At 34.4% G+C, this 23,886-nt stretch overlaps 1 protein-coding gene across 4 annotated transcripts in view; it reads left to right on the top strand.

Annotated features, from left to right (window-relative positions):
* LOC145279663 (gamma-1-syntrophin-like) overlaps positions 1 to 23,886 on the top strand; it is a 686,561-nt gene that overhangs the window by 49,775 nt on the left and 612,900 nt on the right. The gene's annotated exons all lie outside the window — the stretch shown is intronic.

The following is a 23,886-nucleotide window of genomic DNA, read 5'->3' as shown; positions in this document are numbered from 1 at the left end:
CACTCACCATTTTTCTCAAGAGCCTTCACAAACTGTTTTATGATGCCAAGCTTCATGTGAAGAGGAGGAAACACAACGTTCCATCAGCCAGAACATTGAGAGAACCAGGAATCAGTTCACTGCGCACAGGCTAATCTTTTTTTTATCCAGTTCTCTGTTCTTGCCCTGCTATCGCACAAACACAAGAAGCAATGAAATTTCGTGTGAAATTTTAGCTCAAGGAGAAACCCAACCATTTTCAAATCGACAGATTGGGGCTATCTGTATGAAATCTTTTTCAGAACAACTTTGATTTCATCATATTTTTCTTTGAGGGTTGTTGAATGGCCTAGAGGAACTGATCCATATAAGTTGTCATTGTGAAGAACACATTTTAAACTTCTTTTGTAACCGTTTATAAAAAGGCACCAATCCTGAGAATAATACTGTTCGGCACCAAGCTGCCATAGCAGGCCGGCAATGTTTTTGCAATATACTATGTTGTTGGCCTGAGTGAAATATGGCGTTTTCTATAGACGGTTATGAGAGTTCCAGGATGAAGTAGATTTTTTTCTTTGAGTTTTGAAGCTAAAAGTTCAGAAGATTCTTTGGAAAAGTTGAGATCTCTAGTCAGATCATTAAGTTCTCCTTGAGAAAAAAGCTGTGGTAGTGAAGGAGGAGGAAAAGCAACATCTGAAACAGTGGCTTCACTATTGTCAGTGGACAAAACAAAGGCCTAGTCTTCTTCAGAATCAGGCAATTTCAATTCTGGCAAGCCTTTAAACACTGGAAAAGGAATTTTATTGCAGTGTGGAATTGGCCTAATCGTAGACTTGAGGTTTGGATAAACCAACGAGTTCTTGTTCTTCCTGTTGATTTACTTTTATTTCACACAGAAATAGAAGTCATCGAAATGGTTTTTCGGTTCATGCCAGAGCATTGGGATACCAAAATGGAGTGATTTTGTATCTCTATCCTTTTTTGTCCACTGTCAAAGATGCTCAACACAATGTTTACATACAATATGGGGTGCCCATGCCTTATCTTTATCATCCAGCATTACTTTGAAATAAACAAAATAAGCACACTTCATAAATTCACTGACCTTTTTCCTGTTGGATTGCAACGTATATTCCCCACAAATATAGCAAAACACATTTGTATTGTTTAAACAATGTAGCCTAGTAGATGATGTAGCCATGCTTAATTTTTACTCCAAAAATCTGCAATGAAAGTAAAATGATGCAGCTTATTTCTTGTCTGACTTATAAATGAATTCCTAACATTAGGAGAATAAACCTTACTTTGAGCCAAAAATCAACAAAAACATGCTACAATCGGTAGGCCTATTTACTACTCAGTGTCCACTTCTTACCAACTACATACCTCATTGTATAGCAAATTTGACTTTTACTTTAAGGTTTATGATGTCATAATCAATTAACACACATCACAATGACAACCTACAATTGTAATTATGAAGCTAGAATGTGTATAGAAATACACCTAATGTACTGTCATCATACGCACCTACACTTCAGTCAGATAAACTATTATAAAAAACAGCAACTCTGAAGACTAGTACATAATCCACAGATATATTTATTTAAAGAGAAAAAGTAAAAACAATAACAACAAACAAAGGTAGGAAAATGAAGCTGTTAAAGAAATCGAAAGACTGAATAAGTTCATAAAGAAATGGAACTTGAAATGTTACGTTGCTTGACAAAGTAAACACATTGTCGAGAAAAAGAAATGAGTAAAGCATAGAGTTGATGCTGGGGATGGGAGCGGATAAAGAAGAAAGAGGTGTGCTGTGTCGCCAGTTGTTGCAAAAAGGAAGTAAAGACCAACCGAAAGAGAAAATTAGAAAGAAAGTAACTTTTTAGTTAAGAGTAACTTAAAGGGAGATAATCGGTTCAAAACAGAGAGGCAGAACATCTAATTTTATAGCAAAAAAGGGTATGAAATAGCAAATATTTCAACAACGTGATCTGATGAAAAAAAAATTAATGCGATTTTCGGAATCAGCACCTCGAAATTAGTCTAAATCAGCTTAGAAACCTTGGGCATCAAAAAATGTCTTGGCCAGTGTTATAGGAACTTTTTTTTTTAACAAAGGAGTCACCACTTATCAAGGCCCAGAGGCCACTCAAGGATAAGGGTCAATAAGTGTACAGTGGTCAATGGGGCAGTGACGTAGTAATTGTTATTAGTGGAAATTTGGTAAATTGGATTACTTAAGGGGAACGGCTCATCAAGAACTTGTTTATGTTGGACTTGAAGACGACCATATTATAGTCAGCTGGAAAGCAAGCAAATGGAAGAGTGTTCCACAGGTGTGCAGTTCTAAGAAAAAAGTTTTGTTCATGGAATCTACATTTAGGTTTAGGTACGGATAAAGAGTGGGGGTTGAATTTGTTACCTATAAATAGGTGGAAGCAACCTATGATATTAATAATAACAGGTTGCTTATTTTTAATTTTTAATTTTTTTTTTTTTATCAATGAACAAGTGAGCTTTGTCTTCCCTTTAAAAGTCACCTAGAAGGTTCATATGATCTTTTCATAGTGATTTAATATTTCCAAATTTAAAAACAAATTATTTATTGTCATTTTCTTTGTCATTCTCCCGTTTCTATTTCTTCATAGCTGGATATTTCTTTCAATGAACGCAGTAATTGTCCTTAAAAGCAATGCACTGAATGCTTCAATAAAAAATATATTAAAAAAAAATGCTCCATCAAAAAAGTACATAAAAACCAATCCCTCTAAGTATCGATCTTCTGCAATTACTTCCTAATTAATTGATCTTTGTTGATTTTATTTTTTTGTACAATAGTTATTTATTATTCATTTGCTAAGATGTTTTTATAAATGTAATAAATCAACCAATGAATAAGTTCGTTTCGGTTGATTTGCTCCAATTGTAATGTATGTTATTGTGTGGAATTACAGCCATCTATTCATCACGATGGATACATCACTCAAAAACCTGCACTAACTAACCCTGCTGTATCTCCAAGGTTTATTACTTTTCCCCAATGGTGTTAATGAGTGTGTTTGTATTTGGATTGCTAGTCCAATCTTTGGTGTTATTCTCACAACGTTTTGGATGATGTAACCTCCTGCCTTCTTCAAGTGCATCTTGTTGTACACAGGAATCTCCATGGAATTTCGAATAGAACTTTCATGAGCAAAGTTCTTTCCAAGAGCTACCTACTTGTGGAACACAATACCACAGGGCTGCTTCCCAGCTTACTACAAAATGGACGTTTTCAAATCCTATGGTGACAAATTTTTGTCAACCTGTCCTCTTAAATAATCAAATTCTGCCCAGTTTGTACCATCATGTCCAATTCTCAAGATGTTGTATCACCGTCTATCTAAAAACTCATTAACATTTTTCCCCGAGTAGCTTTTAGGCCTTGATAAGTGATGACTTTATGATATAAAGAATGTCAATCTCACACAAAAATTCAGTATTCGTTAATGTTAAGCTATAGGGATGCCCAAATTGTTGTGTGAAATCACCAACATTTTATGCACTATCAGCAACGTCATCATTTTGTGTCTACCTTATAATTGTGCATACTTTTTACGGATGCCAATAATCGCTTTAATTGAATCGGGGAAGCAGTATTTTTTGCTATGTTTATGTTAATTTTATTAATTAGAGACCTCTGTACATTTTTTTGAAAATAGACGCTAAAATCAAGTTGACCCCTCCTCCTAGAAATAAACATCTTTTAACAATAAATATAATTTCAAGTTGTAGTTAAATTTGCTAATTTATAATTGCCAACTGTCATTTTTTTTATATTATATGAAAATATTTTTTTAAATTAGAAAACCTTAATCAAAAATCTGTTTAAAACTCCATATCGCAGAATATTGGAATTTTATTCTATTTAAATCTGTTGGATTGTGTAGTGGACTTTCGGTCAGCGTTCAAGTTGTGGATAACTTGACAAAGACTAAAGTTACTTCTCATGAAAGAGGAGAACTATTTATGGCACAATGGGAGATTCCATTGTGCACACATGGGCCAGTCTATGTGGCCCATTTTGATTAAATGCTTTGGTCCCCCAAGACAAATGGCGGCACCACTGTCGGGAAAAACCTTTAGCGTTGTACTACAACTCCTAGGGATATTGACAGCTCGTCTGGGATCTGGTTTTGGTGAGAATGGGATTACTAATGCATTTATTTCAGTTAACAGATCACCTTCTGTAGTCATAATGGTGCCCCTCATTTGATCGAATGTGATATGGGCCATGGGAGCTTCTTGGTCTTCAAAACTCTTTATCACTGCCGGGCGATATTTCCTTGTCCGGCACACTGCTGGTTGTAGTAGTGTGACCTGATTCTAGGCGGTATAAAATTAGCCAACCAGTTAGCCTATCTGCGCAGGCAAGGTATGTGTGATCTCCAATATAAAAAATATCCATGACGATTTGTTGGAATGGCCACTCTGGGGATTGTGTTAGAATGATAGGCTCCCTTGGTTGACTAGGTGTGATGGTTGAGCATACCATGCAATTCGCCCTAATACTGCGGATTGATGCATCCATCCCTGGCCAGTACACCGATTCGTTGGCACGTGCTTTCATGCCGACTACTCCTTGGTGTGCAGAATGCAGGCAGTGTAGGACCTTTTTTCGTTGTGTTTTGAAGATGAACCCATCCAACAATACCTTGTTCGTCTTAGGTCCACGGCCATAGACTGTAATTTCTCAACTGCGATCACGACCTGTCCGACATTTACATCAAGGACCAATTTATCAAAGGGATATCGAATGATACGCTTTAGACCGATCTACTGGCAAAAGCCGGGTTGCTAAAAACTCTCAACCAAAATATTTGTCATGCTGAGGCATTTGAGTCTGCACTACAGGACCAAACCGCAATGACTGATACCTCAGACATAGCTACAGTCCGGATGTCAATGTATCGCAAAAAGAAAAAACACAGTGCTGTACGGACTAGCAGAGGCAATATTCGCACTAGCTCTACTGCTACTCACAACGATAACATTGCTGATAAAGAACCCCGTCAAACCTGCATAGGTTGCGGTAGTCACCAACACGGTACTCCAAGGACAAGTGCCCGCCATTTAACATGTCCGGCATGGAATCAAATGTGCAACACTTGTGGGAAACTTAACCATTTCTCAGCATGGCTCGATCCATTACTTGAAGGTTTTCTTTCCTCAGTTTTTCCTTCACAAAAGTTGCAGCGTAGCTCTTGGCGGAATCGGCAGCAATGCCTGCTTTGAGGAAATAGTCTTCCCAATCTTCTGTCTCGAATCCTGTTCGTAGCGCCATGTTGGATTGTGTAGTGGACTTTCGGTCAGCGTTCAAGTTGTGGATAACTTGACAAAGACTAAAGTTACTTCTCATGAAAGAGGAGAACTATTTATGGCACAATGGGAGATTCCATTGTGCACACATGGGCCAGTCTATTCCTTGGGTTGTGATTGGCTGAATAACCTGATTGGATATGCTTGTACATAAATACAAGCCCTCAGTCCAGCTCAATCTGATGTCTGTCTTGTGCATAAGCTGGACCCTTGGTAAGTGTTGCTGCTATTATTATTATTGTTGTTGTTGTTGTGTGTTATTGACTAACACAGTTCTTTTGATTATTCTACAAAATCTTTTAAATTAATTAATATTTTAGAATTGTTTTGTTTTTGTTGTAATTTAACTAATTATAGTATATATTATTTGCGAAAAAATTGTTGATTGCTTTTAAACATATTAGTATTGATTTTATGTTCATTTTTTATTTACAACTTCAATATATATTTATTATATTATATATATAAAAGTGAACGTGTGTGTGTGTGTCTGTGTCTGTACATTTCCCTACGCAATAACTCTGTCATTTTGAAGTCTATGGGCTCAAAATTTGATATACAGTGTACTGAGATTTGGAAAAAACTGTGTAATCCGTTTTCGGCCAAAAATTTGGCTATTAAAGGGTCAAAGTTCAACGATTTGACCTTTGAGAACTCTACCAAGCTCCTCCGACAATTTTGGGTCTAAACACTAGAGATTTTAGATATAGGTTCCTTGGACATGGATCTAACTTAATAACTTGATTTGAGACCAAAACACTAAAGGTAAAGGGGTCATAATAGGGGTCAAAGTTTAAAAGAATTTGACCTCTGCGGTCTCTACCGAATTACTCAGACAATTTTTGGTCTAAACATTTTAAATTTTACATAAAGGGTATTTAGAGATAGGGCAAGCTTTTTAATCGGTTTGGGTCGAAAATTCTTAGTTACCAATATATAAATGTATGTATGTATGTTTGCATGTCTGCCTAAAACTTTCGACAGAGGCGACGGATTTTTACAAGATCATCATCATTTTGAAGTTCGACCTTTCAGGCGACAAATATCGAAAAATTGGCTAAAATCATTAATATCTTCACCTTCAACTGGACACTTTTCTATAGGGGGGGGGGTCGCTTTTTTTGCCGATATTTTCGAAAGTCATCCTCTCCTTTCGATTGTCTAGCCTTAATTTAAACCTACGTCACTTCCGGTTTGGCAGTGGTCGTAACAGCAAAGACGCCAAGCTTTTTTCCGTTCTTTTCCTCCTTTGTGGTATGGGTTCAAACCTGCCTTCCTACTACCACATTTTTTTTTTTTTTTTGCTCAACAGACACATCCAAACACCCGGGCAACGCCGGGTTGAAATGCTAGTATATATATATATATATATATATATATATATATATATAATTATTTGTTAATTATTTAAGCTTTTCAGCATCATAAAATGTTGCAATTTTTATGGACCTAAATTTATTTTTAGTTTTCGTAACATGAAATTAGAGGGGGGGCGGTTAGGACACCTAAAGAATATTTCCCCTGACATATTTAACGAAAATCACTTTAAAAATATGTTAATTTAAAATTGAATATGTATTGAACATTTCATGAAGATCTGATCATTAATTGATTTTTGCTATATTTTTTAAACATTGGTGTGTTTATGTTTTCGAAATGATCACTACATAGAAACATTGTTTTTAAGGCGTCGATAATGTAAACACAAAGTTGGTCTTGCGTTTTCCTTATTTTCGTAAAAATTAAAAAAAAATATTACTAGTTTATTTTCGTAAAAATTAAAAAAAAATATTACTGGTTTATTTTCGTAAAAATTAAAAAAAATATTACTAGTTTATTTTCATAAAAATAAAAAAAAAACTATTACTGGTTTATTTTCATAAAAATTAAAAAAAAATATATTACTATTTTATTTTCGTAAAAATTAAAAAAAATATATATTACTAGTTTATTTTCGTAAAAATTAAAAAAAAAATATTACTAGTTTATTTTCATAAAAATTAAAAAAAATATTGCTGGTTTATTTTCATTAAAAAAAATATTACTAGTTTATTTTCGTAAAAATTAAAAAAAATATTACTTATTTATTTGAAGCTTCCTCTTTTAAATGTTACAAAAGTTATGATGATATTAAGTAAAATTGCAGTTACATCGTGTTACATATAGCGGGGGGGGGTAAATCTGTGTCGTGTTGGAGGTACCTATTAAACTATTTAGATTCTTTTCTGTTCATTTGAACTCTCGCAAACTTTGAAAAAAAAAATCTTTCTCCACTAAAATCAATCATCATAAAAATGATTGATGGATATGTGCGAATGAATTTCAGCATTTGGAAGAATCGATTCCAAACTCTGATTTTTGTCTGTTAACAAATGATAGAATTTTATTGCGTATTTTATGGGATCTACGACAGCTGCAGTGTCAACTTTGATCCATGCTGAGAAGTGAAGTGAAGCTTGACCATGAACACGCTTCTAAATTATCAGAAATATAACGTAACAAGATTTATCTCTTTTTGAGTGCAATACCAACTGAAAGGTGAAGACTGTAGCGACTGCGACGATACTAATCCGCGATTGGTGGACAGCAGTAAAAGTGGAGAGCATGCCACTTAGTGAGACTCTTACAGATGTCCATATGTTTGCAGAAGGTGAAGGAGGAAGAAATGGAAGAACTTTATATTGAGAGTCAACTGAACTCCATTTTCCATTCAACTGGCAGCAAGCACATGAAGAATCTCATTTGAGAGGAGATCAGCCATTTTGATCCACTTGATGCACTTTACTTTTCGCAGACGACAAACATAGATTCGGCAGGGAAGATAAATAAGATTAAAATAAGTCTTTTATGTGAATCGAGTAAAGACAGACAAATGTATATAAATCTTGTTGATAAGTAATTGTATTTGTCTGCATTTTCCTTTTATTGTCTTTCAACCTGGCCTATGAAGTCTGAGTGAGAGCAAATGTATTGCTTTAGGAGTTGGAGTCAGTGAACATTGTCCAACTCTCTAATGAAAAAAAAAATGATACATGAAGAAAAATGTCTAAACCAAAAGAAGAAAAAATATTTTTCTGAAATTTTGAGGTGAGGAGTGATAATTCGTATTATTTGGACTACTGTTCTCATCTTCAGTGTTATTTTCACAATGACCTTCTTCAAGTGTATCTTTTCAAACTCGAAAATCTTTCTTTCGAACTTTGGAATCTGCACTGAATAAGAGGATACTATTCTTGTGGATTAAATAATGAGTTTGAAAAAAATGAGAACATTGTTCAAATAATCCAAATAACACGAAAATAATATAAAACATAGTTAAAGATTTTAATTCCAAAAAATTATTTTGCTTATTTTTTATCATATATTATTAAAAAATTAATTAAAAAACAACTATTGACTTCACATAGCCTTAAAACATGTATTTTTAAAATCCAAGTGCTGTAAATAATATCAGGTTGTTGCATAAATTTCCACCGTTTCATAAAAGTTTTTGTTTTAAAACGTTTTCATGTTTGGCAAAGTGATATATATCATTAGAAAGCACATATTGTGTTTTACAAGATAATGGTCATCGGTTTTCAGAACGGTCAAGTAGATAAAAAAAAATCACGTTTTCGGCACCTCCTCCATTTCGCCTTTAAAGTAAAAAAGCGAGTGAAGTGACCAAGGATATTTGTACCATCTATGGAGAAAACGCTATAGCTGAGAAAACTGTTCAAGATTGGTTTACTAAATTCAAACACGGTAATTTTGACCTCAATGATGCTTCTCATTCCAGAAGACCAATCAAGATAGACAAAGACCAACTCAGGGTTCTTTTGAAGAAGATGGCCATCAGACATGTAGAGAATTGGGTGAAGCTTTGGTCCCACACAAATTTACTTTTGCTGTTAAAATTCTTTGATTTTCTCAAAAAAACAAAAAACAAAAAAAAAAAAAAACTGCGGGAACTTATGCAACAGCCTAAAATATAGTATATATAAATCATTATGAACGGAAGAAGTTCCTATTTACAATGCCTCCCTACGGGGACAGAGTTAGACACCAGGGTCGTTTTTTAAGTTATAAAAATTTAGACACCGGTGTCAACAACTATGAGCTACTGATTCAACAGTCCTGCTTTCAACTATCGTCTGTCATTCAGTATGAGCTAAAATTAACACTTAATTATCTGATGATTAGTTTTAAAATGAATGAGTGAATACAATAAATATTAAAATACCCTTCATACTAGCAGAATAGTTTGTTTTTTCAAGTTTGATTATATGCTTTCTGATGCTACCAGATCAGGCTGTCTGAAGATATCAGCTTTTGGGTTAAAATGCACCAAACATTGATATTATTGATTTTTTTTCTTTCCCTTTGCAAAACTCAATCATGTTATGCAAAGTCAAAAGCAACCAAACAACCAAATCATTTTAATTTGTTTGCAATCTCTTACAAACTAAAGGTAGAAAGTCGGTCATGAGTGTGCAATTCGTACAAGAATCAATTTACTCCCCATTTAAAGAGGTTGGAAAGATTTATTTTCAGCCAACTCCCCACTTCTGTAACAAATCGTTGTTTTATGACCAAGATTGGTCTTGTATTTAGACTTTCGGCTTTAAATTCTCAAAATAACTCTCCAGAATTATAATTTTGTCAGTTATGCCAAAAGCCTGAAATATAAAGGAGGACATGAATAAATTACATACCCAAGAATAACATCCCTTCTGCTGAACTCTGGAATCTGCACAGAATTTTGAACAGAATCCTGTATTTAATTCAAAGGAGTAGTATGCTTTTGTTCTTGTAAGTAATTTGCCAAAGTGGCACTTTGAGTGTCGTCTGCACTAAGTATTCAACATCCAGAGTAATGTAATTTTATAACTAAATTTTATAACTAAATTTTACCAAATATTTTATCTACTATGCCATGGGTCCTTGTGAATTTTAGGAGCCTTAAACCTATTTTGGTCTTAGATTTTTCTGACTCTTTATCTGTGCCTAAACCTAACTGTGGATTCCATGAACAAAGCTTCTTTCTTAGTTGCACACCTGTGGAACTCTCTTCTGTTTGCCTTCTTTCCAACTGACTACAATATGGTCATCGTCAAGTACAATGTAAACAAGTTTTTGATGAGCTGTCCTCTTAAGTAATCCAATTTATCAAATTTCCATGACTAACTATTACTATGATATTGTCTCATTGACTAGTACTGTACACTCATTGACCCTTATCCTTGAATAGCCTCTAGGCCTTGATAAGTGGTGACTCCTTTGTAAAAAAAAAGATGGACAATGAAAATAACATTCAAGAGGTAGTTCAAATAACCCAAATAGCTAATCCTCATCTTAAAAATCAAAAACTTATAATTTGTTATCAGAACATATTTACTAAGTCTATCTATCTATAAATATAAAAGCGAAAATGTATGTATGTATGTATGTATGTATGTATGTGTGTTTGCTTTTTTTCTATGTCTACAAAAGGCTTTTTTCAGAGAAGCGGTCGCTCGCTTCACAACTTTTTAAAACTTTTTATATCACATATAAATCGTAATATCTCACAGTTAACAACGAAGCTTGCCTGTCTATTTAATTTGCTCGATTTTAGGAAGATAAATATTCAACATTTGTCGCTCGCTGCATGTGGGTTAGTCTTTTTCCTATAACATCATGAGAAAAAAAAAAAAAGCGTTCAGCAGTAAATACTATCCCCGCAGTCAAACTTGACCTCATTAACTCATTAAAACGGGCACCTGCCAAATCCAAGTAATTAAATAAATTCAAACGTGTTTCCGTTAGCATCTCGCGGTGGGGCAATAGTTAACGTCGCACGTTTTTTTTTTCACACTTTAATTTACAACTTTTCCTCAATGGTTTGGGTTCGATCCTCATACTTACCTTTTTTTTAACCCCTCCACCCCAGAATTTCCACACACACCTCCAAACACCCAGGCAATGCTGGGTACCCCTCGCTAGTATGTATATAAAAGCGAAAAGTATGTATGTGTGTATGTTTGTGTATCTGCTAAAAACTTTCGACAGACACAATGAAAATTCACAAACTCGGTATCATATCGAAGCCCATCCTTTGCTCGAAAGATATTGAAAAATTGGCTAAAAACGTTCATTTTTTTCACCCCGAAATCGACAATTTTCAACTGGGGAGGTCAACAAAAACGGTCTTCTCGTGACGACAAGCGATTCTACGCATGCGCCAGATGACGTCATGACCTGATTTACTTTAGGTAGTTGAAAAACTGAACAAAATTCATGTACGTCGCGTTAGGTCAGTTGATTAGCGCGTTGGTTCATTATCTAAACGTTTTGGGTTTGAATCGTGGTGTGAGATACCTTTTTTTTTTTTTTCGATTTTTTAAATTTAAATATTGAACCAGTGTTATTTAAGCCCTTTTTCACGTAACGTTCGTTTTTCTGTTTTTTATTTTTTAATTTGCTTATCCACCCCCGACCACACACCCAAAAACACCCGGGTACCCACCGATTTTTTTAAATTTTAATATCGAAACAGGCTTATTTAAGTTATTTTTCACGTGTTCGTTTTTGTTTTCATCGTTCGTTTGCCTTACGTTAGTTTTTTTTGTGTTTTTTTTCTCGCTTAAGTGTTAACGTTGTTTTCTTTTTTTACTTCGCTTATAACAAACAAACCTGGTGATTGACGTCATCGTAACGATCGACGACTTCCGGCCGCGCACCTGTCAATTTCGTTCTTACTTAAATAAATTCAAACATCTTTCACTAACTCATTCTGGCTGGCCGATTTTATTTTCAAATTTCACCTCAGGGCTTCGATCCTATCCACCCACCCCCCTCCCCGGTTTATTTTTTATTTAACACCACATACACCTACAAACACCCGGGCAACGCCGGGTATCCACGCTAGTATATATATAAAAGTGAAACTCTGTGTGTGTGTCTGTGTACATTTCCCTATGCAATAACTCTGTCAATTTTAAGCCTACAGATTCGGGTACTGAGATTTTGGAAAATCGATGTGATTGGTTTACGGACAGAAATTTGGCGATTAAAGGGTCAAAGTTCAACGATTTGACCTTTGAGAACTCTACAAAAGTCCTCCTACAATTTTGGGCCTAAACACGTGAAATTTTAGATATAAATTCCTTGGACATGGATCTAATTTAATAACTTTATTTGAGCCCTAAGCAATAAATGTTAAAGGGTCATAATAGGGGTCAAAGTTAAAAAAATTGATCGTTTTTTTGTTTTGCTCAGCAAACACCTCAAAACACCCGGGCAACGCCGGGCACCCATGCTAGTGTTATATATAACTAAACTTATATTCCATCACTATAACAAATTAAGCATTTTTTTAATTGTATTTTTTGTCACCAGGAAAGTTATTTTCCATTAAGGTATACACGATTTGGATTCTTCAGAAGTTTGTTTCATCACAAGAGTAAAATTGTAAAACCTGTTATAAAAACAACAAAAAACAAAAAAAAAACAAAAAATTGTAAATTCTTGGTCACTTTTATTTTTCAGCTTTGTTACAGGATAATTTATCCATTTGCTTTTGTCAAATCCAAAACAAAGGTTGTTTTTGTTTACTCGCATTTTTGCAAGCATGTGTACTGTATTGTTCGCATCTCTTTAATGTTGATTTAATTCTTGGTTAAAATATACATTTATGGATTGTTCAAATATTTGATCTCCTTCAGAATGTATCTCTCTCTCTCTCATGTGATGTGATACCTCCATGCAGTCTCAAGAGACAATGGACATCCCTGTAAGGGTAGCTGCGCATGTAATTGTGAGGCAAGGGTTGCGCAACTTCCAACCACACCTCCCCTGAATTGGTAGTGTTTAGCTTAGAATGAGCACCCACTTTATGACCACTTTGGCTATAACATGACTGTTTATTTTACATTAAATGAATATAGAAAAGTGATCTCCCATTTTTTAAAACTATAATTTATTCATATCATTGGAATTACTCGTTTCTTTGGATTTTTTTATAAAGGCCTAGAGGCCACTCGAGGATAAGAGTTAATGGGTATACATTAGTCAATGGGATTATAGCGTAGTAATCATAAGTAGTGGATTTTAACTGTTTTCGTTTTCAGCACCCTTGAAAACCTATATTAGTGATATTTTTAAAGGATTTTTTGTGGGTGGAAAGATATTGCACCTTTACCAATGTTTCAATCATAGTCATTTGTTTTCCTAGTTTTGCATATGAATTACAAAATATCTGATATTTCCTCAAAACCTCTGGCCTTGATGGAGGGGAGACTAAAACTTGCTGCTATCGTTTCAAATGATCTGAAATAACAGCAAGGGGAGATTTGATTCCAAATATTTCTCATATGTTGGAAATAGTGTACGATTATGAATATCTCCAGTATCAAATAATCTTTACACACTATGAAATTTACTTTATGTATGTAAACCAAAAAGGCAGGATATACCATGTGCATGTGAGAAATATTTGGAATCAAGTCTCCCCTTGCTGTTATTTCAGAACATTTGAAACGATAGCAGCAAGTTTTAGTCTCCCCTCTATCAAGGCCAAAAGTTTTGGGGAAATATATATATAATCGAGCCAGAGATGTCTCGTGTTGCGGGGTTTGAATCGTTCGGCTGGTGTTAATTGTGACACCCTGCACTGAAGAATCCCGAAAGGATGAAACACTAGTGTCTGTAGGTATTTAATTATTATAGTACAAAAATAATTATGACAGCCCCTTTAAGAAATTCATTTCTTACTGTTGAGCACTTTCAGTTGAATTAAAGTCGGTCAACTTAGCTCTTATGCATAGATCATCGTATAACGATTAGATCACTCTCTGACTGACGAAATGAACATTTAAAAAATTAAAATGTTTAAAATTCAACGCTTTATCACGCGTTTAATGGTAGCCGAATGGATACGGTCTCTGCTAATCGAGCCAGAGATGTCTCGTGTTGCGGGGTTCGAATCGTTTGGCTGGTGTTAATCGTGACACCCTGCACTGAAGAATCCCGAAAGGATGAAACACTAGTGTCTGTAGGTATTTAATTATTATAGTAAAAAAAATAGTTATATATATATATATATATATATATATATATATATAATGTATGCATACCTACTAGGAAGGCTACCCAACATTGCTCGAGGCCACAAAAAGAAATAGAAGAGGTTAAACGTGTTTGTAACATCTTTATATTAAAACTCTTTGCATCTTTCTCTCTTTTCTCCTCCTCCCCTCCTCCGTTTTCCACATCCTTCTCCTCCTCATTCACCTCCTCCCAGCCCATTCCTCTCTTGTTTTAATGTATTGATAATAATAATAACAATGTAAGTCATTCACCTAAGCTCTCAATTTTAAGTGGTTGCTCCTGAGCACCACTGAGTTTCTCTACCCATTCCTAAAAATATAATTAAATCTATATTTGTTTTAGTTTGTTCTCAGGCAACAGTGAGTTACTTATTTTCTCCTTATTCTTTAATAATATTATGAAACCTATATTCATTTTAGTGTATTCCCTTCTCCATCAAGCATATACAACATAGAAAATGCATTACTGTATTACTGCTCTATCTAGGATATTGAGCATGGACTCTTGAGCAATAGAGTACCTTTTCTGGTATACATAGTACAATGAAATGCAGTGAAGATCTTTCTCCCAATCAACACGGCGTTTAAAAAGATCTGTTATGTGTAAGATTGCCCTGACTTGTGTATGAAAAAAAGGGAAATTATGTATCAGGCAAAAATAAGTTTCTGAATTTTTGAGATGAGGATTGGTTATTCGAATTATTTGGATTCTTTGAACTACTGTTCTCTCATCCATAAGGACCTGTGGCGCAGTGGTTAGAGTACTTGGAAAAATCAATTGTAAAAGTGATATTCTCTTGAAGGTTCAATTCTCAGTGTAGGCGACTGACAAATACAACTGTTAATTACTTAGGGCCTCTATCCAGTCATAGCTGACGAAACAAGAGCGTGCTACTCCGGTGAAGTAAATAAAGAGTTATGTTCGAAATTCCGTCCAAATTCCTGAGTTCAACAAGATATACCTGAAGAAGGTCAAAGGTTACATCGACTGAAATGTGAAGATGACACTCAAGATAGAGAACAATAGCCCAAAGAATCCAAATAATACCAATAGGCAAAAATAGACGTCTATACCAAAAATTCGTCAAAATTATTCAATAGAATTTTAGTAAAATTAAGAATGAGTTTTATTGTGTTTTAGTGACCCACCGCTGATAAGAACAGAAATACCTGTAAAACAGGAAAAGATGAATCAATCTGTCATTTTACAATGGCATATTGGCAAAATAGAAAAAAAAAAACTTATTTTATTTTTAATTAAAATTCTACTCTATCAATTTTTTTGATTTTTCGATCAGCTGAAAACCTGACTTAGAACAATGAAATGCGACGCTGATCCTTGGCCCTCGCCTCTATGGATTTCGTCACTGGAATCGTGATTGGCTAACACTAATATATGCTACTGCGGTGAACCATCATGCCTGGTCAGCATTTACTTGGAACATAACAAATTTTCTGGGTGGAGCCGACTCCACTGCTCCAGAAAACTAGTACAATATTAGATACGAAAAAGATCTTTATGACAAGTATTTTTTTTTTTTGTTTTACAATAAATTTCTCTTAAAAACACACACACACACACACACACACACACACACACACACACACACACATAGTTACCTTGAAACACGTGTGTACGTAGATTACTGTTTTAAAAATAAATAAAAAATGTTATATACGTCCAAATAAATTATGGTCGACTTTCTAAGTAAATCAAAATGAGCTTCGAGGGGAGGCCACTATTTAACCTTATTTATCGTTAAAAAAAAAACAAAAAACAACAAATCTATATATGCACGTAACCTTAAACTGAAGTGAAGTTCGTTAGAGTTTTCTTTTGACAATAGAGATGCCCATGAATTTTTGAGAGACTATATAACGAAAAATATAAATAAAAATGAAATGTCATAACCTTGGAATTATTAATTTCCTCCTTTAATTCACAGCAACAAAAAATAAAGTTATTACGTTTTTGCAGATTTTAATTAGATTTTGTTTTCCATGGTTTCCAGATTTCTTTTTAATTAAAATCAAACTTTCAACAAGGAAAATAAATCCATTTGTTTTTGTCACTGTTGACGAAGACAGGAAATTAATGAAAACTTGTCTAATTTTCGTATCATATGTTTTCATCTGTAACTTTTTTATTCAATTCATTTTCTCTTAATTACCTAAAATCTGACCAAATTAATAAGGTTTGATTAAACAATACTGACGACTCTTCTGGAGGTTGAAAGTTCAATCTTCAGTGTGGGCGACATTAAAAATATAATTGCAACTTAAGACTTCTACCCGGTCATGGCTGTCAGAATAAGAGCATGCTACCCAGTGGATTAAATACAGGGCTTCATTTCTGAATGTGACAGAAAGATTACAGTGTTCAACAAGATACATCTGAAGAAGATCAGAGGTTATATCGACCGAAACATTGTGCAAATAACAATCCAGATCTGTTCTGGTGCTACACTTAATCTATCCCGTCCTCGGTCGGTGAAAGAAAAATCTTTCTCGACTGAGGCAATTTTAATTTTTGCTTCAATCCAGAGTGCCTCTTTTGAGGAGCTGGATTTTCCCCATATTAAAAATCGACTTTGTGTTTAACTTTGCCCTCGTGGCGAGGCACGTAAATAGGAACAATCAAGATGAGAATACTAGTCTGAAGAATCCAAATAATATAAAATCCACGTTTGCCTCTTGCTGCTTTCATTCAATCAATTTTTCTGGCATTACTTTTAATAAAATTTTTTTAAATGCCAATTGTCGCAGATTCTAACTGTTATGGTATAAATGTTTGAAAGAATAACGAGAAGACTCGAAAACCGTGAAAGGAATAATATATTATTAAGAAATGATGTTAGTTGAGTGGGAACTGAACGACAAAGCAAAGTTACGACTGTCTCTTTCTGAGTCTTTCGTTCAGACTGCTGAAAAGCAGAACCTGGTCACCGGAAGTGACGAAGTGATGTCAGGAATAGTCTATTGTCAGAATCTGTAGGGGTGTCACTCCAACACTCACTTGTAAGGATTTTACTTGTTTTTAAAATGTCTTTCACTTTGCTGAACCCTGAAGAAGATTCTTAGTAGAATTAAAAGTACTTAGCATTAATTATTTTGATTCTTTCATTTAAATATTACTTTGACATTAAGACAGCTTTTCTTTAGTTTCTGTTATAGGAGAGTTTAAATCTCTCATGTATATGATTTATTATAGCTGTTTGTTTCTTAATAAACTTCCCTATATTTATATATTCCAGAACTGCATTCCCTGAATAAATGTATTTCATTTAGTGCACTAGTATCTTGAATATACAGCATAATCACGTTCTAACATTGGTTCTAATTAGATCACCAAAGTTAAGTCGCATTGAGCCTGGTCAGTGCCAAATGGGTAAATATTTGGGAATACCAGGTGCTGTATGTAAGAGGATGTCGACATCTCCCTGCAAGAACCTAAAACCATTACCTCCCTTGATCACGGTATATTTGTGACTGGGGACCACTTGTGAATTCGATATTCCTTAGAAACTTCCTCCCTTGGAGGAAGCTGGTTCAACCCGTCTAGGATGAATACTGCCACTTGTTTGTTTTATTATAGGGGATCTGAATTCACACTTGACACCCATAAATTTTATAAGTGCTATTTTATTTACGAGGGTCGTTCTAAAAGTATAGCCTTTAATTTTTTTTTAACTCAAAAACTTGAAGAACTACGAAGACGGAAGTTGTATCATTAAAACAAGCAACCTTTTGTGCTCCAGAATGTATTTTTCTACATAGTCATCACCATTCTTAATGCACTTTTGCCAGGAATCCAATGACATATCTCTATGACAGGTAACTTTCTTAGAATCTCACACCATCAATATCTGCAATAGAGAGATGAAACTTTCAAGTCATGAATGCATAAGTTCAGTCATCATAACAATGCAATTTGCAATACCCTCTGATCAATTTTAGCGACACAAATAGGTAGCATTACTTTTGGAACGCTTCTCATAATGTTATCTAATTTAACTATGATGTAAATCTCTTTAAATTCATAGGTAAAGTTATGTTTAATTTGGATGTTTCATGTATTCCTGACCCCAGAATCTTCTTAAAGAAATAAGGATAAATACAGATAGTTTATTAAAAAGTTATAACAGTGCAAGAATATATGAGAAAGGAAAACTGAATATCTGTGGTGATGGTGCAGAGAGATTGAGCAATAAGTGGTCACAACTAGCATGCGTCCGCTGAAAGGAAACAGTGATCACACATAGATGTGAACTTAAAATCATTTGATTTGGACGTGAAAGTCATGATTATGCAAAATATGCACCGTTGGCGGTCCAAAGTAGCTGAATAAAAGGGAGTGAGATTTTTGCTAAAAGATAAGTTCGTTTTTGGATGCCACGTTGTCCATGTGCGTTTTTGATGGGTGTCACCTTATCTCTTCTCTTTTTGACTGTTATCGCTGAAGAGAAAAAAGAAAAACTATTACTGCTGTTGATATTAAGAGCGAACATCTTTCCTGTTGTTGGTGAAGTAAAGAAAAGGCACACTTGTGTCCCTTTGATGTAAATAACATCAACTAATCAAACAAGCAGCAAAATCCCACCCCTACATTGTAGAGATCCTTAAATACCAGAAAGCCTTCTACTCTAATAGCTTCTTTCCTAGAACTACTAAATTTTGGGATAGCCTCCTGGTTTCCTGCTTCTCGAACTGTATTGACATGCAGAAATTTAAATGTAATGTGAACAAACATCTCATTGTTGAATTTCTTATATAGTGTCCCTGTAGATATGGTCCTAAATAGCAGACCCTTACGTCCAAGTGGCAATGTACCTTGTTTGGGATGAATAAGAGTAGAATAAATAAATAAATAAATAATAATCTGTAACAGCTGCTGATGCGCATGTATCAGGAGCAACTGTGTGACATGTATGCAGATGACCTTGCCAGTGTGCACCAGCTGACATCACAGCAGAGAAAGAGAAGGAAAAGAAAAGTAGAGAGAGGAAAAAAGTACACACGTGGGTGGCAAGTGATGGAAAAGCATGTGTGCGGCGACAGTAAGAAACCATGTGAATGACCAGAGGATTTGGAAGCATGAGTTAGTGTGAGAGGAACTTTTAAAACAATATGCAATCCGGACTTTGAACAAAAAAAAATGGTTAGATGACCATATGCCGTTGGTCGTGTTTCAGACATAGCAGCGGAAAAAAAAAAAAAACCCACATGGTAAAACAATGAGGCGAAGATAAACAAACACGAGAGATTTGAAACCCATGTGGCGACGGGACAAGCAGACATGTTGACGTGGAAGAAGAAAAAGCATGTCTTCGACATTGCAGTTTTGTAAACTACATGGCGTGTTATATTCTGGAGGAGTATATATTATGTACATGTGTCTAAACTCGTGCATCTTCTAGTGTTATAAAATGTTCTAATGAATGCGTGTATGCGTTTATATATACGTGTCACAGTCATCTATATGGTGTGTGTATATACATGTGTTCGTCTAATCTAGTTTTTCTATCATTCGTTAAATTGATGCATGTACAACACTTTTGACACTTTAACAATGGACATGTAACATTTAAAAAACAAAAGGACAAATAACGGTTCTCTGGGGTTGTAACATCGGGAAAATTAAAGAAACATACCTGGTCTGTCTTTGATCTTGTTTGACGGATCCTCATAAAAGCTGCAAAGAAGATTTATCCCAATGAATCAATAAATATGAGGCTGTCTTTTCAGCAACTTTATTTACCGATGTGTCCCCATTGAAACCTGCAACACTGGGCCTACACTAATGCATTCTGATCCCCGCTATTGGGAGCGATCATGGTCCATGGACAATCTTTCTCCCTCTCTCGACTCCAACTGCGTCTGTTCTCTCTCAACTCTGATGCTTGATTGAACAAAATCATATGCGTTTTTCAAGCTCTATCCTCTCCACGTTACTTTAAATGACCTCTATGCAAGATTACATCAGACTATAAATGTCAACTTATTTTTAAATTATTGTTTGTGTTCTAACATTCTTCTCTATTAAACCATCTTAAGATAAATAATAACTAAAATATTTATTTTGCTATGATAACATTCTATTTCTACAAATATTATCAAGATCATAATAACCATTGACTAGCACATCTTTTGGTGTTGCCCGGCCAATATCTAACAGGCGAACTAAGAGACTTTTAAAACAAGATGCAATGCGTTATTTTGGAAAGTACCATTAATAAATGCCTTTTATTTGAACTGATAAAACTGAGTCGAATTTCTTTCCTTTTTTGTTCCTTTGTGATTATCTCTGCATGCAACGTATGGGTCTGTATTAACATGTAAAGGCGTTACAAATCTGTGAATACTTAAAGCTGACATTCTGTGTGTTCTTTCAACTCTAAATAATTTAGGAAGTTACTGAACCAAACACATCTTTCAATATTAAATAACAAGGTGATCTACTTACATTTTTTTTTAATTTTTTTTATTTGAGACATTGCTTGAACTCTTCTGAAAATGAAAACAAAAAATACTTCCGTCTAGTTAAAGTTCTCTTGTGCAGATAAATCATAAGGTAATAAGATATTCACACATATTATTGTTTGGTTTCAATATTTTATAAATATTCACCCATACATGATGTTTCCTAAGATGTGGACATTTCTTTTTCCAAACACGTACCACCAAACACCACCGCTCAGAGTTATATCTTGACAAGCATTTTTTTTTATCTATGTGAGGTTCGACCTCTTGGGGTTAATACCAACAAAATGGGGGAAAAAATTGTTCTAAAGAAGATACTTTTACTGCATATTAAAATAAATAAATAATAAATAATTTTATTCATTTTTAATATGAATAATTTTTTTACAGTTTCTATGACTATTCAAATAAGATAAAAGTACTTGAGTCAGTTAAGCTTTCATAGTCTCAAAAAAAAAGAAAAGAAAAAGAAGACTGTCAATTTCTAGATTATTTCTTTGTTTTTTCATACACATGTAAACAAAAATGAAGGAGCTTGACCTGGACTTAACATCAACTGTTGAAAGAGATGATCTTCACTTTTAATACTACCCCCATCTTGCCTAGCAATGGATTTAGATCTCGTTAGTGTATAATTTGATAATGATAGCTTATTTGTGTGTTATTTTTCCAGATGTTTGCTTAATTCCTGGCAAATTAATCTTTTATTAATCAGTGCAGCTTAATCTCTTATAGTGGATTATACCCATTGTCTGTTTGATAGGAAGAGACTTAAAGCCTTCTATTTGTTGAAAATGTTCGATTTGTGTAAAAGGAGAATGACAAACGAAAATTAGTTCAATTGAGAAGTGTTTCAAGGGTAACCATTGGATCAACTCAATTGATCAGAGGATCAAAATATTGATCTATAACCTGCATTTGACCAGTGATTAATCGCTTTCTTGTTTTTGCTTTTTTTGTTTGTCGACAATCTTAGCAGATGTTGATATTTTTTACATTTTCATTTCAGACAGGGAGCTGACGCTTGGTTAAGCCTCTTTTGATAAACTACTTTTTTGTATATATATTTAGAGAAGTGGTGATGAGTTTTATATTTGAGCAACCAAATTTTGAAATTTGAATAATGATTCGGTTAAAGTACCAGGTGCCTTCAATAAGTTTCCAGACTTTTTCTGTATGAGCACTTTTATTGATAGCACACACATGAAACTCTAGTCCCCTTTGTAATAATCTCCTCTGTTTGAAATGCACCGTTCCAACAACTTCCGGAAAGCCCCATGGAAGTCCTCTTGTGTGAGTGTGTCAATGACCCTTGTCACAGCCTCTTTCAGCTCCTCAATTGTCTCATAACGACAGCCTCTAAGGTTTTTCTTGAGCTTCAGAAATAACCAAAAGTCACAGGGAGCAAAGTCTGGACTATAGGGAGGATGAGGAACTGCCCATGATAATGTCTTTCTTTCTGATCTTCTCTGAGCACCCGTAGGACAAACTTTGCGTAAATCTTCCGCATCTTCAGTTCCTTGCAAATAATTATGTGTACAGTTCCCACACTGACATCAAACTGTGCACTTATTCTCCCTATAGATTCACAACGGTCCTTATCCATGAAATTCTTTATTTGGCCAATCAACTCTGGTATTCTTACTTCCTTACTCTTCCCACACCTCTCATCATTCCTTACAGATTCCCTGCTTTCCTTCAATCTCTTATGCCACTCAAAACTGATTCTCAATTCATGTAAGATGGTCCAAAAGCAGTCTAAAACATTCCATATATGTCTGTGTCATTTTTTCCAAGTTTAAAACAGAATTTTATTGCATATCATTCTTCTAAAGTGTCCCTATGTCCAGATTGCTTTTTTGAAATTCACCAGCTGTAACAATCAGGCTTTAGTAGGATGTATTCCAATTCCTGCTGTAGGATCAGTGTTACTTAACTCCTGTGATCTAATGCGAACTGTTGTGTCAATGTGATTATATTTTATATATAATTTTATATAGATTGATTTTAAATTTATATAAACAGAAGAATTGTTTTCGTTTCGTGAAGAATTTTGAGAGAAAATAGTGCCTAAAATTATTTTTAAAAATACTCATGAATCACCATCCCCCCCCAATCACTTTATGATAAGGATTAATGAAACTGGCAATTAGATCAATGAACAATAGTATGAGACGTATATATTTGGGTAATTACATATAAAATCATTCAGAAATTAAGGATTTTGACACCCATATTCTCAGATTGTGTTGTAACTAGCATCAAAGATGGACATCATAAAAACTAAGAAATCCTGCATGTAATTTCAGGCAGTTGCTGATTTAGAGCCTTTTCCATTTTGTGTAAATCGCTTGAGATGTCGCCTAGGTGACATTTTAATAATTACATTTTCTTGAATATTTTTAAACATGATACTTTTGACCCAAGGTATCCAAAAATGTAATCAGATTTGCTCAGAGATAAATCCCTCTATGTGATTTTATTATATTTTTGGAATTTGTTCATAGGTGCACCAATATGAGACAAAAAAATGATGTGGCTGATATAGCATCTCCAAGAAGTTTCAGATGTATGCTACACAAACAAAGAATCGGCGGTGCAAGTTTTAAAAAGAAATCTGAGGATATGGGTTTCAAACCCTGGATGATTCGACATGGAATTTCCCTTTTGTTAATATGTAATGGTTCCATTAACATTTTAGATGTTTTATTCTGGCAAAAACAATTTTTCTAATATTTAATGAATGGTCAAAAAATGTGTGTGTGGGGGGGGGGAATAAACTAAATTTAAAGTATATAGTAAGACAATATCCTCATTTCGTTTCAATTTTCTTTATTTTTACTTTTGAAATTCAAATTTATAAAATTAAATTTAGCCAAATCAAAACAAGAGTAAATAAAAAGTTCTTGGTCATGCTGTTGAATCATGCAGAACAAACTGATGGATGAAATCTCATAAGACATACTTATCATTTTCATTATTATGATTATTATATGAC

The sequence above is a fragment of the Euprymna scolopes genome, chromosome 7 (assembly GCF_053919585.1).
Source record: "Euprymna scolopes isolate OS-2025 chromosome 7, ASM5391958v1, whole genome shotgun sequence".
NCBI classification, from domain to species: Eukaryota; Metazoa; Mollusca; class Cephalopoda; order Sepiida; family Sepiolidae; genus Euprymna; species Euprymna scolopes.
This window is presented reverse-complemented; position numbering and strand designations above follow the sequence as displayed.